A 16,943-nucleotide genomic window follows, 5' to 3' on the forward strand; every position below is an offset into this window, starting at 1 on the left:
GAAGAGTGAGGTGGAAATATTAAGACGAAGAGCGAGAGGAGGAGTAGGAAGAGAAAAAGAGTAAAAAATGAGAGACAAGAAAGGAAGAAGGGAAGAGTAAGATAGGAAGGAAAGAGGTGGATGGAGGTAGGAGAAAGATAAAGTGAGGAAGCAGGAGAGGGAGGAGGGGGTAGCGGAAGGTCAGCGGAAGGTAAATACCATGAGTTTTTATTGATGTTGGAGAGAACCATGCGTGACGTCATTACATGAGGGAGATCAGGTGACGTCATTGCAGTAGGTAGAGCAGATGACGTCATTGCAGGGGACATCACCAGAGGAGGGGCGTCACCTGGAAAGGGGCACGTCACCTGGAGAGGGGCCGTCTCCAGGAGAGGGAGGAAGGTCACCTGGAGAAAGAGGCGTCACCTGGAGAATGGGGTTCTGCCTATTGAGGGAGGGAGTGTTTTCTAGGGAGGGGCGTTACTTGGAGAGGAAGGGGTCACCTGGAAAGGGAGGGGGGTTATCTGGGAGGTTACCTTGGGAAGGTGTGCTACATAGGGAGATTGAGTTACGTGGTAAGCTGTGCTTCACATGGGGAGAGATGCATCACCTGGGGAGGGGTTCATCACCTGGGGAGGAAGGGTGTCACCTGGGGAGGGGAGTGTCACATGAGAAGCCGTGAGTCATCTGGAGAGGGGTGTGTCACCTGGGGAAGGGTGTATCACCTAGGAAGGGGTGTATAGGCTTTAGAAGGGTGTGTCATCTGGAGAGGTTCCACAATTCCAAAAGATTTTTGTGTTGCCTAAATTGTTAATATTGTTTATCTGCTCGGATTTCAAGCCTAAATATGGGTGTGAGTTTGACCTGCCTAATATGGGTGAGCTGGTCTGCTGCAGTATTTATGTTCTCATGTTTTTACTATGTAGTTTCCGTACATTTATTTATTTATTTATTTTAATAAGAGTCAACAATAAACCAAAAGGAGACATATAATGCCAGACAATGGTGGAAAATCAGGTTCAAGGAAAGATAATTTAATTTCTGAAACATTAACTGGTTGTGTAACAGATATTTAAACACAATATTGACCCGAGAGAGTTAAGAGTGCTTGAACCATGACCGCCTCACTCTACCTCTTATTGTACTTCCACTAAAATTATTATTATTATTATTATTATTATTATTATTATTATTATTATTATTATTATTATTATTACTATTACTACTATTATTACTATTATTATTATTATTATTATTTATTATTATTATTATTATTATTATTATTATTACTATTATTATTATTATTATTATTATTATTATTATTATTATTATTATTATTATTGTAATAAAGTTGGTAGAATTACCGACAATATGTAAAGTAAAAGGACACAAGTGCAACTAATGTGACATTTATTGTGGCAACGTTTCGCTCTCCAGGAGCTTTATCAAGCCATCCTGGAGAGCGAAACGTTGCCACAATAAATGTTACATTAGTTGCACTTGTGTCCTTTTACTTTACATATTATTATTATTATTTATTATTATTATTATTATTATTATTATTATTATTATTATTATTATTATTATTTATTATTATTATTATTATTAATATTATTATTATTATTATTATTATTAATGTTATGAGCGATGGTGGAAGCTCTAAACTCGGAGGGGTCATGCAACTTCTGAGATATACAAGGAAATCAGGTTCGACTCAAGAAAGACGATAACACCAATTCTTTGTATCAAGAGCCCTTCACCAGAAGAGGCATATTGTAATTATTTTTTGGGAAACAATGTGCTCAATAAACTGGCAATGTGAAATTTACTAAGTTCAAAGTGATTGGCGCGCTATATTTTATTAAAGACAAAATAAAGACAAAAGTTTGAAGCCTATCAGAAAAGGCATTTTCAGGTAATTAAAATGATTTAAAAGATTCTTGGTTATTTTTAACTGTTTCTATAAAATTTCAAATTAACACTTACTCGGACTAAATTAATATTATTAAGTAATATTATTAAGACCATCGGAGGCATTCTTTAGTTACTGAATAAAAAATCAGTATCACTATTTAATAAAACTGGAAAAAATGGGTGAGACATTCTCGGGTTATGAGAGAAATAAAATCGAAAAAATAAAGAAAAAACTCCCCTCGGGAATTCTTAACTATATTATCAGGAATGGAAACAATAGATATATAACAAATAACAAAAAAAGGCAGAATACCGTGACTGGAACGACACACAAATAACCCGCACAAATGTGCGGGTTATTTGTGTGAATAGATATATAATTTGTATAAATAAATTACTTTAATTTCAAAACAAAATAAAACAAAATTCACGAGTTCCGTGACGTAACACAAATGTATTTATTATTATAAGTGGTCATGAGAATTAAATGTAATGTACTAAGGAATGTAATCTACTGAGAATAGTGTATATATGGTCCTCAGACAAGAATATATAAAAATAACACTGCTGACTCAAAAAGTTATACAGAATCCCTCACAAATGTGAAATATTTAAGCATACACTCGTACATAACTAATACTTGAGCTCTAAAGTTGAGAACAAGACTGCATGAAGTGAATCTTCCTTGTCGCGAACAGCCTTACTCTTGCCCCTGTGTCGAGAAAGATTAATATGGACTGCCACCGTCACAAGCAAAACTCACAGGGACGTCATACGATGAAGATAAATGAGACAAAATACCGACACGATGGAAAAATATACACAAGCACAGTATGACTACGTTTCACCCATACTTTATCAACACACGAACAGATCTGCCTAAGTAGATAGAACATGAATATATAGTGACGCTAAGGATCAGGTGAGGAATGTTGAGAAGTAGTTGGATTTGAGAAAGGCTTGCCCGGGATGGGGAATAGATATATTATGGAGAAGTTTCCAGGAAAGCAGTTCACCTATGTTGTAAAAGCCATTGTTCTGGTTGAAATTGTTGGATATACAGATGAGTGATGATTCCAAGATCCTGTGACTCTCAGGGCCTTATTTCCTTGCATTGAGTCTTGCGTCAATGTAGCTGATTAAATGGTTGTGGAAGTTTCGGTGTAAAACACGAGCATTCCTCAAATCATTCATTCTGATTCGGTACTGGAGTTCTGAAATACATGTTTGGAAGTCTCTGGTTGTGTTGATCACGTATAATTGAGTGAAATCGTTGCAAGGGATTTAGTATACCCCAGCAGAGCATTGAACCTTGTGGTTTTCCTTACTGGTGATGTCTTTGATTGTGGTGGATAAAGAGGTAGCTACTAGGAAAGCGGTATTGCAAAGAATGTCGGAGACATGTATCTCCTATTAGCGGTATCTTGTCTGGGTGAAATGGTGTATGTTTGGTGTCTGATGTCTCTAGTATAGTGATGAGGACAGCGAAGCTTAGAAAATACTTTCTCGATGAAAGCGCATTCTTCCTCAATGAATTCACTACTACAGATTCGATGGGCATAAATGAAGAAACCTATGATTAAGCCACGATTATTTTTGGTGCAGTGGTGAAAGTAGCAGTGTAGAAGATCATGTTGGTTGGCCGTTCTTAGGTAGACTTTAAAATGAGGTTCGTGGTCAACTTCGCAGAGAAGAATATCAAGGAAAGGAAGAGTGTTATCGACTTCTTGTTCTAGCATAAACTGGAATGAAGGATCCACCTGGTTGAGCTTGTGTTGGAGAGCGGGAAAGTTGAAGCGTCTGGGAGTTAATAATGAAAGTGTCATCAACATAACGGAGCCAGGTGACTGAATAGGGAATGATAGAGGAAAATTTCTCGGCTTCTAGACGTTCCATGTATTGGTTTACCAGTACAGCACTAAGTGAGGAACCCATGAGCAGTCCAAATGTCCGTTTAAATATATAATTTGCCTAAAGAGAAACCTGTAAAATCAACACACAGTTCAACAAGGTAGACGAAATCGCTAGCTGGAACAGAAAGGTCGAAGGATTCGTGAATTTTCTGGTGCAGGAGATCAATGGCATGTTTAGTGGGCAACTTGGTAAATAGTGATGTCACATCTAGGCTGGGGAGTTTCTTGTTCCTGATGTTAGTATTGCGGATGCAACTGAGATAACCAGAGTGTTTAAAATATGCTCTCTTGATTGTGCCCAAGAGATTAAAAAGTTGTTTAACAAGAATTGCTGAAAGTTCGGGGGAAGGGGGATGACTACCTATTCCAGAGGAGGTGGGTCTCAATGGAACTCCTGACTTGTGAGTTTTGGGCAGGTCATACAGTCTGGCGGGACTGGAGTTTCTGAGAATGGTGTGTAGAAGTCTTTTTTCTTTGTTCTGAGTCCCTTAAAATGAGGCGAGTCTTGGGAACAAAAGTTTTGGTTAAGTTATCCTCTTGGTTTGTTGTCAAAGGTTTGTAGGTTTCTTGGTCATTTAGTAAACATTTTGTCCCAGTAGTTATTCATGTTCAAGATTACGATACGACTTCCTTTATCAGCGGTATAGTGACTCTGATGTTACTGCTTTCTGCTAAAGTAGTAAGTGCAGTGATGTAACGTCGAGGTAGGACTGGACAGCCTTGTGTTTGAGATGACCGCTGAAATGATGCCTTGAAAATTGGACTCATTGTGTCAGTAGTTTTTAAAGATGAAGTGGAGGTCTTTTTTCGGTTTCATGACTCTTGTAGCAAATTTGAGGCCAAATCTGAGAGCTTCGGTTTTTGTATTCGACAACAGACAAGATAAAATAATTAAATAATTTTCGGTCTTCCAAGATTTTTCCAATGACTGTTCTCGCAGAAAATTTGCAATTCCCTAGTGAACCTGATTTTCTGTTTAACATTACATGTTATGACTCTACTGCGGATAATTTCGGCGGTGCGTCTGTCCGTGTTACTTCTGAGTATCTTGCTAAATTGTGTTTCTCTTTGAAAATTATCTTTTTCAACAGACTTTTGGACTGCTCATGGGTTCTCCAGTGAGTGCTGTACTGGCAAACCAATACATGGAACATCTAGAAGCCGAGCGATAAGAATTGATGCGAAGAAGGGAAAGCTAATACCAGTTCCTTGAAACAAAAGCGTCTTAGAGGCAGCAAGGAACTTTTCTTGACAGAACAACATTCTGCAGGTGTATATACAGTAGGATACAGTTATTAGTAACGTTTTCTAACCAATTTATCCTACAGATTGTAATAAAGTTGGTAGAATTACCGACAATATGTAAAGTAAAAGGACACAAGTGCAGCTAATGTGACATTTTATTGTGGCAACGTTTCGCTCTCCAGGAGCTTTATCAAGCTTGTGATGAATGGTTTGAAAAACCGACAAGTTGAAGATTGAGACACTTATGCAGCACATGGGAATCTTTATTCAGGAAACGTTTCGCCACACAGTGGCTTCATCAGTCCAATACAAAGAGGAAGGCGTAAGGAGAGGAGGAGAATGAGGTAATCAGTCCCTCATCCTGGAGTCGATGTGTTCAGTCCATCAATCTTGTAGAATGTACAGCATAGGGCCGTAGACGTGGCTTATATACTGTAGTGAGGTGAGGTGAAGCAGGCGGAGGCGGGGTCATAGTGGTACCATCCACTAGTCGAAGTAGGTCTTCGTCCAAAGGTTGAACAAGTGTTGAAGAATTCTTTGTAACAAGATCCCATGATGTTGCAGTGTCTGACAGTTGTGATGAATGGTTTGGAAAATCGACAAGTTGAAGATTGAGACACTTATGCAGCATATGGGAATCTTTATTCAGGAAACGTTTCGCCACACAGTGGCTTCATCAGTCCAATACAAAGAGGAAGGCGTAAGGAGAGGAGGAGAATGAGGTTGAGGGACTGATTACCTCATTCTCCTCCTCTCCTTACGCCTTCCTCTTTGTATTGGACTGATGAAGCCACTGTGTGGCGAAACGTTTCCTGAATAAAGATTCCCATATGCTGCATAAGTGTCTCAATCTTCAATTTATCAAGCTTGATAAAGCTCCTGGAGAGCGAAACGTTGCCACAATAAAACTTCACATTAGTTGCACTTGCGTCCTTTTACTTTACAATTTATCCTAGTGTTTCCTCACAACTTTTTAAGCACTTGCAAAATTAATTAACAAATCATGTATTATACCATCTCTTGTAAGGGCTGTTAGAAAGAATACTTCAGTAGCCTAAAGACTGTGTTAATGACCACTATATAACATCTTATGGACTGCCAAAGGTATAGTTGAAGAGAACAACACGGAAGAGAGCAACCGCATTAATTATGACTTCGAACACTGTTCCTCAGATAAGAGGGGTTTCATTTTAGGCTTACACCTGGCAAGTATTAATCTACAAAACAGGAACCAATTAATTATTCCATGGTTAATTATTCCATGGCTAGGTTGGTAGCGCACTCACTTCATATACTGATTGTCCATGGTGGAAACTGTGTATGTTTCCTTACTCCTGATGCCCTTGCACACCTAGCAGTATGTCTGCTACCACTATTCACTTAACAGTAAGTAGGTACCTGTGTGTTAGTTCACCATTATGTGTGACATCCCAGGGGATGTTAGTTTACCATAGATAGAGCTGGGCTTTGAAACGAGCTGAAGTAGGATAACAGCTTTTAAGCCAGTAAAATTTATTTAAAAAATATTTCAGAGTAATACACTTGCGCAACTCGGTCTTCTTACTAACATTGACCCACACAGAAGGAATTCACATGAAAATTCCTGGGTAGGTGAGCACTGCAGTGTCGTAAACCAAGATGACGGTACTATAAGACGTTGGTTTAGAAAGACACGTAAGCAAACACTATAACATATTTATTAGAAAACGTTTCGGTCCTGGAACCTTGATCACTTCTAACATACAGAGGTAGAAAGACATTATATATATAGGCGGAGAGTGAGATGTGACGCACGTGACCTGAGGAATGTCATCAGAACATAAGAATGGAGGAACACTGTAGAAGGCCTACTGGCCCGTGCGAGGCGAGGGTAGACGATGAAATCACGTGACTCCTGTGTTGTTGGGTTGGTGCTGCTTAAGTATCATGTATGCCAATGTTTTTGAAATTTTGTAGTTTCCAGTGTTGCGTTCTATAGTGTCGGTGACGGTGATTAGTGAGGCTTCTAGGCACCGTCGGCGTCTGAGGTCTGGTTCGGTGAGAACGAGTTGTGCCTCGTTCCAGTTCATCAAATGCCCCGTGGAGTCTCTGTGGAGGACACAGGCGTACCTTACATCGTCTCTGTTAGAGGCATTTCGATGCTCATTCAGGCGGACTGCAAGATCTCTGCCTGTCTCGCCTACATATTTCTTGGGACACAACCCACAGGGGATAGTGTAGACGCCTGCTGTAGAAGTTAGAGGTGTGGGGCTGCGTTTAGTAGTGAGGTCTTTGATAGAGGATGTGTTTATGGTGGAAACGTTGATGTTACTCATACCAAGTGCCCGGCGAGTATTCGTGGCAACATCGCCACATGGGAGTACTATGAACTGTTTAGGGGGCTGTAACATCAACGTTTCCACCATAAAGCAGCACAACTTTGTCCAGTTTATTAAAAACTTAAAAAATAACTGATAACATGGTACTTTTGTGACTAGGAACTCTGAGTCCAGAGCACACACACACACACACACACACACACACACACACACACACACACAAACACACACAAACACAAACACAAACACACACACACACACACACACACACACACACACACACACACACACACACACACACATACACACACACACACACACAAAACCACATACACACACACACACATACACACACAGAAGTAAGACACGAGAGAGAGGGGAGGGTTGATTGCATTTTCCTGGAGTGCAGGAAGTCCTTCGACACAGTTCCTCACAAGAGATTAGTGCAGAAGCTGGAGGATCAGGCACGTATAATAGGAAGGGCACTACAATGAATCAGTGAATACCTAACAGGGAGGCAACAGCGAGTCATGGTACGTGGTGAGGTATCACAGTGGGCGCCTGTGACGAGCGGGGTCCCATAGGTCTAGTGGCTAACGCGACGGTCTGGAGTTTTGAGACTCTCTGACCGCGGGTTCAATCCCGGCCGGGGAATTGTTTATAAGACCAACACCCACAACACATATTCCACAGTAAAGTTTTTATAATCAATGCAGTCATGATAACCAAGTAAAGTAGAGATGTATAAATACAACAGATGAAGGGCTAAGTTTCCGTTGGTCTGTCACCTTCCTCACATGTATCACCTTCTTCACGTGTGCCACCTTCCTCACATCTGTCACTTTCTTCTTATGTTGTCATGTACTTTTTCAAACCATTAAGTGTGTTTATCTTAATGGATGTCTTCCTCTGATATGTTCAAATACGAACTTTGATAAAATCTGTGTCATGACAACCAATGTCGAATCCTCGGCACAGCGCTGGCACGTTCTGGTGAGGACACCTGTTGAAAATAATGGGTAATGGAGGTTAATAGTAGGTATTGGGTGACTGAGGAGGTAAAAAGTTTAAGAATAAAGAACGAATGAATGAGTGAACCTACGCCAACTTGGAACCTAGGCATTAGTTAAGAGTGTTTGGATTCAGTGGGTGATGAATTAATGAGTAAAGAATAGAAATACTGAGAATTGTTTAGTGTGAATGATCTACACAATGATCAAAAGAACACATGAGCTAATGGGTTGTGGCTAAACATACAGGTAATAATAATAATAATAATAATAATAATAATAATAATAATAATAATAAGAAGAAGAAGAAGAAGAAGAAGAAGAAGAAGAATGAAGGAATATAATAATAATATAAATATTAACCCCTTCTCCTGTATACAATTACTAAAAAAGAGAAGAAGAAAAACTTTATAAAACTGGGTTGCTTAAATGTGCGTGGATGTAGTGCGGATGACAAGAAACAGATGATTGCTGATGTTATGAATGAAAAGAAGTTGGATGTCCTGGCCCTAAGCGAAACAAAGCTGAAGGGGGTAGGAGAGTTTCAGTGGGGGGAAATAAATGGGATTAAATCTGGAGTATCTGAGAGAGTTAGAGCAAAGGAAGGGGTAGCAGTAATGTTAAATGATCAGTTATGGAAGGAGAAAAGAGAATATGAATGTGTAAATTCAAGAATTATGTGGATTAAAGTAAAGGTTGGATGCGAGAAGTGGGTCATAATAAGCGTGTATGCACCTGGAGAAGAGAGGAATGCAGAGGAGAGAGAGAGATTTTGGGAGATGTTAAGTGAATGTATAGGAGCCTTTGAACCAAGTGAGAGAGTAATTGTGGTAGGGGACTTGAATGCTAAAGTAGGAGAAACTTTTAGAGAGGGTGTGGTAGGTAAGTTTGGGGTGCCAGGTGTAAATGATAATGGGAGCCCTTTGATTGAACTTTGTATAGAAAGGGGTTTAGTTATAGGTAATACATATTTTAAGAAAAAGAGGATAAATAAGTATACACGATATGATGTAGGGCGAAATGACAGTAGTTTGTTGGATTATGTATTGGTAGATAAAAGACTGTTGAGTAGACTTCAGGATGTACATGTTTATAGAGGGGCCACAGATATATCAGATCACTTTCTAGTTGTAGCTACACTGAGAGTAAAAGGTAGATGGGATACAAGGAGAATAGAAGCATCAGGGAAGAGAGAGGTGAAGGTTTATAAACTAAAAGAGGAGGCAGTTAGGGTAAGATATAAACAGCTATTGGAGGATAGATGGGCTAATGAGAGCATAGGCAATGGGGTCGAAGAGGTATGGGGTAGGTTTAAAAATGTAGTGTTAGAGTGTTCAGCAGAAGTTTGTGGTTACAGGAAAGTGGGTGCAGGAGGGAAGAGGAGCGATTGGTGGAATGATGATGTAAAGAGAGTAGTAAGGGAGAAAAAGTTAGCATATGAGAAGTTTTTACAAAGTAGAAGTGATGCAAGGAGGGAAGAGTATATGGAGAAAAAGAGAGAAGTTAAGAGAGTGGTGAAGCAATGTAAAAAGAGAGCAAATGAGAGAGTGGGTGAGATGTTATCAACAAATTTTGTTGAAAATAAGAAAAAAATTTGGAGTGAGATTAACAAGTTAAGAAAGCCTAGAGAACAAATGGATTTGTCAGTTAAAAATAGGAGAGGAGAGTTATTAAATGGAGAGTTAGAGGTATTGGGAAGATGGAAGGAATATTTTGAGGAATTGTTAAATGTTGATGAAGATAGGGAAGCTGTGATTTCGTGTATAGGGCAAGGAGGAATAACATCTTGTAGGAGTGAGGAAGAGCCAGTTGTGAGTGTGGGGGAAGTTCGCGAGGCAGTAGGTAAAATGAAAGGGGGTAAGGCAGCCGGGATTGATGGGATAAAGATAGAAATGTTAAAAGCAGGTGGGGATATAGTTTTGGAGTGGTTGGTGCAATTATTTAATAAATGTATGGAAGAGGGTAAGGTACCTAGGGATTGGCAGAGAGCATGCATAGTTCCTTTGTATAAAGGCAAAGGGGATAAAAGAGAGTGCAAAAATTATAGGGGGATAAGTCTGTTGAGTGTACCTGGTAAAGTGTATGGTAGAGTTATAATTGAAAGAATTAAGAGTAAGACGGAGAATAGGATAGCAGATGAACAAGGAGGCTTTAGGAAAGGTAGGGGGTGTGTGGACCAGGTGTTTACAGTGAAACATATAAGTGAACAGTATTTAGATAAGGCTAAAGAGGTCTTTGTGGCATTTATGGATTTGGAAAAGGCGTATGACAGGGTGGATAGGGGGGCAATGTGGCAGATGTTGCAAGTGTATGGTGTAGGAGGTAGGTTACTGAAAGCAGTGAAGAGTTTTTACGAGGATAGTGAGGCTCAAGTTAGAGTATGTAGGAAAGAGGGAAATTTTTTCCCAGTAAAAGTAGGCCTTAGACAAGGATGTGTGATGTCACCGTGGTTGTTTAATATATTTATAGATGGGGTTGTAAGAGAAGTAAATGCGAGGGTCTTGGCAAGAGGCGTGGAGTTAAAAGATAAAGAATCACACACAAAGTGGGAGTTGTCACAGCTGCTCTTTGCTGATGACACTGTGCTCTTGGGAGATTCTGAAGAGAAGTTGCAGAGATTGGTGGATGAATTTGGTAGGGTGTGCAAAAGAAGAAAATTAAAGGTGAATACAGGAAAGAGTAAGGTTATGAGGATAACAAAAAGATTAGGTGATGAAAGATTGAATATCAGATTGGAGGGAGAGAGTATGGAGGAGGTGAACGTATTCAGATATTTGGGAGTGGACGTGTCAGCGGATGGGTCTATGAAAGATGAGGTGAATCATAGAATTGATGAGGGAAAAAGAGTGGGTGGTGCACTTAGGAGTCTGTGGAGACAAAGAACTTTGTCCTTGGAGGCAAAGAGGGGAATGTATGAGAGTATAGTTTTACCAACGCTCTTATATGGGTGTGAAGCGTGGGTGATGAATGTTGCAGCGAGGAGAAGGCTGGAGGCAGTGGAGATGTCGTGTCTGAGGGCAATGTGTGGTGTGAATATAATGCAGAGAATTCGTAGTTTGGAAGTTAGGAGGAGGTGCGGGATTACCAAAACTGTTGTCCAGAGGGCTGAGGAAGGGTTGTTGAGGTGGTTCGGACATGTAGAGAGAATGGAGCGAAACAGAATGACTTCAAGAGTGTATCAGTCTGTAGTGGAAGGAAGGCGGGGTAGGGGTCGGCCTAGGAAGGGTTGGAGGGAGGGGGTAAAGGAGGTTTTGTGTGCGAGGGGCTTGGACTTCCAGCAGGCATGCGTGAGCGTGTTTGATAGGAGTGAATGGAGACAAATGGTTTTTAATACTTGACGTGCTGTTGGAGTGTGAGCAAAGTAACATTTATGAAGGGATTCAGGGAAACCGGCAGGCCGGACTTGAGTCCTGGAGATGGGAAGTACAGTGCCTGCACTCTGAAGGAGGGGTGTTAATGTTGCAGTTTAAAAACTGTAGTGTAAAGCACCCGTCTGGCAAGACAGTGATGGAGTGAATGATGGTGAAAGTTTTTCTTTTTCGGGCCACCCTGCCTTGGTGGGAATCGGCCGGTGTGATAATAAAATAAAAAAAAATAATAAAAAATATTAATGCTAATAATAAATATAAGTAATAATAATAGTAATAATATTTGGGTAATAGTTTAGAAACAATTCCAAGAGTATTGTTTACACGAACTTTACAAATTAATTACTGCCTAGTTTTTTATTTATTTTCATGAACTGGTTTCAATAAAGCAAAAAAAAAAAAAACTTGTTATATTAGGTTTTAAATCCATCGGTTGCACGTGGATCTTTAATGCACTGCATTGCACCTAAGAGAATCTGCATGAGACTGTCATCCACTGAGGACGCGGTTAACCTCCAAGAAGATATAAACCAAGTTTTCCAATAGACAACTGAAAACAATATGATGTTCATGAAGACAAATTCCAACTACTCCCTTATTGAAAACTGGAGGAGATAATAATTAGAACTGAGTATACTATAAACTCTAATCATTCAGTAGAGCAAAAATGTAATGTGAAAGACATGGCAGTGGTATTGTCCGAGGATCTCATTCTCAAAGATCACAAGAGTGCTAATATCACACCTGCGAAGAAAATGATAGGATGGATAATGAGAACGTTCAAAACAAGAGATGCCATGCTACTGATGATTCTTTTTCAATCACTTGTTCTCTGTTGGCTGAAATACTGTTGTACATTAACATCTCCATTCAAAGCAGGTGAAATTGCAGATCTAGAGAATGTACAGAGAACCTTTACTGCACATAAGAATTCCGTCAGACACCTTAACTACTGGGAACGCATGGAAGCGCTTGACTTGTACTCGCTGGACAGCAGACGAAAGAGATATATCATAATCAACACTTGGAAAATCCTAGAAGAAATGGTCCCTAATCTGCACATGGTGTATATACAGTAGATGTGTGGACAGATTGATGAATGTTACTAAAATACTTAAAATGAATGAATGGTAACAAGTGACAATGAATGTTTGGTGCAATGGCGGCAAACAACAAATGAATGGTGCTAGGGGGCAAACAGTAGATGAATGGTGCTAGGAAAGAAACAGTTGATGAATGGCGCTAAGGGACTAACACTTGATGAATGGTGCTAGGAAAGAAACAGTTGATGAATGGCGCTAAGGGACTAACACTTGATGAATGGTGCTAGGGGACAAACAGTAGATGAATGGTGCTAGGAAAGAAACAGTTGATGAATGGCGCTAAGGGACTAACACTTGATGAATGGTGCTAGGGGACAAACAGTAGATGAATGGTGCTAGGAAAGAAACAGTTGATGAATGGCGCTAAGGGACTAACACTTGATGAATGGTGCTAGGGGACAAACAGTAGATGAATGGTGCTAGGAAAGAAACAGTTGATGAATGGCGCTAAGGGACTAACACTTGATGAATGGTGCTAGGAAAGAAACAGTTGATGAATGGCGCTAAGGGACTAACACTTGATGAATGGCGCTAAGGGACTAACACTTGATGAATGGTGCTAGGGGACAAACAGTAGATGAATGGTGCTAGGAAAGAAACAGTTGATGAATGGAGCTAAGGGACTAACACTTGATGAATGGCGCTAAGGGACTAACACTTGATGAATGGTGCTAGGGGACAAACAGTAGATGAATGGTGTTAAGGGACCAGCAGTACATAACCACACAAAAGACAAAAAAAAGTGTGCTGTTAACAATGTGGAAAACTTTACTGTTGACATTTTGAATGTTTGTATGAAGAGTAAGAAGGTTCAGCAGTAAAAAGGTTCAGCAGTAAGAAGGTTCAGCAGTAAGAAGGTTCAGCAGAAAGAAGGTTCAGTAGTAAGAAGGTTGAGTAGTAAGAAGGTTGAGTAGTAAGAAGGTTCAGCAGAAAGAAGGTTGAGTAGTAAGAAGGTTCAGCAGTAAGAAGGTTGAGTAGTAAGAAGGTTCAACAGAAAGAAGGTTCAGTAGTAAGAAGGTTCAGCAGTATGAAGGTTGAGTAGTAAGAAGGTTCAGCAGTAAGAAGGTTGAATAGTAAGAAGGTTCAGCAATAAGAAGGTTAAGTATTAAAAATGTTGAGAAGTCAGAAGGTTGAGAAGTCAGAAGGTTGAGAAGTCAGAAGGTTGAGAAGTCAGAAGGTTGAGTAGTAAGAAGGTTGATTAGTAATAAAATTGAGTAGAAAGAACGTAAATAACTGTTCTCAAATAGATCTCTCCAGAACGTAAGCTTCAAGAATCTAAACAAGAATCGTAGAATTCCAGGAAAGTGCATAAGCCACTCTGCCAGCTGACTACAATTAGATTCATCCAACTAGGTGGTCACAGTCCATTCTAACTCACATATTTGTGTATAAATATACCTAGTTAGATGAATCTTATTGTAGCCACATAGTCCAGTGGCTGACACACTGACCGAGAGTTTTAGGCCTCACTTCCCATAGGTTCAATCCCCGCCCGTTCCGTGATTTGTATGCAATTTGTAAGTCATCTCGATAAAAGTATCTAGAGAGTAATGTATGTATTCATACACAGAGTGCGCTCGGGACACTCAGATGTATTTGTTAAGTTAAAGGTCGAATCAAACTGCTGCATGTTACTGTATTGACGGGGAAGCGTTAAATCCAAAGGAATCATGTAGATCCCGGGGACAGGGAAGGTAGTAAGCTCCAAGGGAAGGGTAGCTCTAGTTTCTTGGATGAAGAGACCATCAGTAGGCATGATTTTAGTCTCACCTGAAGCCTGAGAAGCCGGGACAGGGGTTTCCACTGACACCTGCTGACCTCTTTACTAGTAACACCTGTAACAAGTTTTAGTATTATTATTACACATATCACTCTGGGAAGAGCTTCATCAAGTCATATTTTATTGTGCAGATTTATCATGTCACATTTATCATGTCACATTTTTTTTGAAGAACTCTATCATGTCAAGTTTAATTCTGTGCAGATCTGAATCATGTCATGTTTCACTCTGTGGAAAGCTGTATCATATGATGCTTCTCTTAATAGAGCTTTATCATGGCATATCTCTTTCTCTATATATAATTTTATTATATCATGTTTCGTTCTGTGTAGAACTGTATCATGTTATGTTTCACTCTGTGTAGAGCTGTATCATGTCATATTTCACTCTGTAGAGCTGTATTATGTTTCACTCAATAGAACTTTCTCATGTCATTTGCCTCTCTGCGAAGCGAGGCATCATGTCATGTTTCACTCTGTGCAGACCTTTATTAAGTCATGTTTTACTGTGTTGAGCTGTATCATGTCATGAATCACTGTAGAAATATATCGTATTATAGTTCAGTCTGTATACAGCTGTATCATATATTTCACTTTACATATATATATATATATATATATATATATATATATATATATATATATATATATATATATATATATATATATATATATATATTTATATATATATATATATATATATATATATATATATATATATATATATATATATATATATATATATATATATATATATATATATCATGTCATATTTCGAGTCATGTTTCACTACGTAGCTCTCCATGAAGCTTTACACATTGTCCTAATTATAGCTGGTTCCACAGTTCTCGGCTGTCTTTCCACTGACTACAATGGCAGGGTAAATGAACTGGTTTAGAGTCAGTATCTCTGGTCAGTATATTGAAGACAAGACTTACATGTTGCTCCTGGTCCTCTACCAGTGTTGGCAGCAACTGCAACACAGGGACTGCCGTGCTCAACACAACACACCTGTACAACACAAAATTTGTTAAATTACTCACCCAACATTAAATCACGTTATTAAAGATAATTTACTGTAATAAATGAGTAAAAATTTTAATCTTTGATAGAGAGCAACAAACGAAATTAAAATTTTCAGTGGTATTGCTGGGGTCTATCGCGAACTTTAGGACCATGTCTCTCCTAACATTCATTTCATGCTTCAACATGAGACTCGGCTTCTTTGGTTACTGGTGTGACGTCATGTCCTAGATCATGTATGAAATGCTTCCAAATGTCTTAATAACTTCAACCTGTCACACAGTTAGCATTAAGAAAAACAAGAGAATTTAACGAATATAAAGCACAATGAGAGCAAACACCTGTCAGTCCGTTATCTTATAAAAGAACCTAATCGTAAAATGACGGCCCATTATCATGAGAGGATAACTTAATACCTGTCAGTCCATTACCATAAGATAATAACTTGACACCTGTCAATCCGATACCATGAAAAGATAATTTGACACCTGTCACGCTATTATCCTACTGTAAGTGTTTGATTAAAGTCAAGAAACTCCTCTACCTTTTATATCTATTATCTGCCTCAGTGCAGGAGGCAATGATGTTGGCAGAGGTAGGAGTGAAGACCTGATCAGCATGTATAAGACAGCAATAGAGATAATTAGGAAGAAGGGTGGGAACCCTGTGATATGTGGCAATTTGTCGAGGAGAGGAGTTGGAAATGAATGGTTGTCCAGGGCAAATGGTGTCAATTGTTGGCTGGACAAACACTGTAAGGAAAATGCTGTCTCATTCAGGGTTTCAAATTGTTCCAAGTAGAGAGAGGTATCAGAGAGAAGGGTGGAGTGGCACTATATGTCCGAGATCGCTTGAATTGTTGCATAGAAATGAGTATAAAATTTTAAATAACAAATACTGAGTCTGTCTGGGTAGAATTTTCAGAAGGGCATGAAAAATTGATTTTAGGCGTGATATACCATCCCCCAAACGTGGACTTTAACTTCAGTCACATTGATTGGAATTCCTTGACTGGGAATTTGGAATCTAACGACTTCTTAGAGGTAGTTCAGGATTGTTTTCTAAAACAGTTTGTGACACAACCTACAAAGGGAAATAACCTTCTTGATTTGGTTCTGGCAAACAACGAAACCCTTGTTAATAATTTAGAAATTGCAGAGGAACTTGGGGCTAGCGACCACAAATCAATTACCATTAGCATTGGATGGAAGTATGATAGTAGGGACAACTCAATAACGGTCCCAGATTTTCGCTTAGCAAATTACAATGGGCTTAGAGAACACTTATCATC

General features: G+C 39.3%; 1 long non-coding RNA gene across 1 annotated transcript; it reads right to left on the reverse strand.

Moving 5' to 3' along the window:
• Positions 1-7,478: 7,478 nt before the first annotated feature.
• On the reverse strand, positions 7,479-15,934 carry LOC138851585 (uncharacterized). Its single transcript, XR_011391288.1, has 3 exons — positions 15,568-15,934; positions 14,621-14,685; positions 7,479-8,372 (listed from the first exon to the last, which is right to left on the reverse strand). It is a non-coding gene; the product is annotated as an uncharacterized lncRNA (long non-coding RNA).
• Positions 15,935-16,943: the final 1,009 nt, after the last annotated feature.

Source organism: Cherax quadricarinatus, unplaced genomic scaffold, assembly GCF_038502225.1.
Source record: "Cherax quadricarinatus isolate ZL_2023a unplaced genomic scaffold, ASM3850222v1 Contig1095, whole genome shotgun sequence".
Lineage (NCBI taxonomy): Eukaryota > Metazoa > Arthropoda > Malacostraca > Decapoda > Parastacidae > Cherax > Cherax quadricarinatus.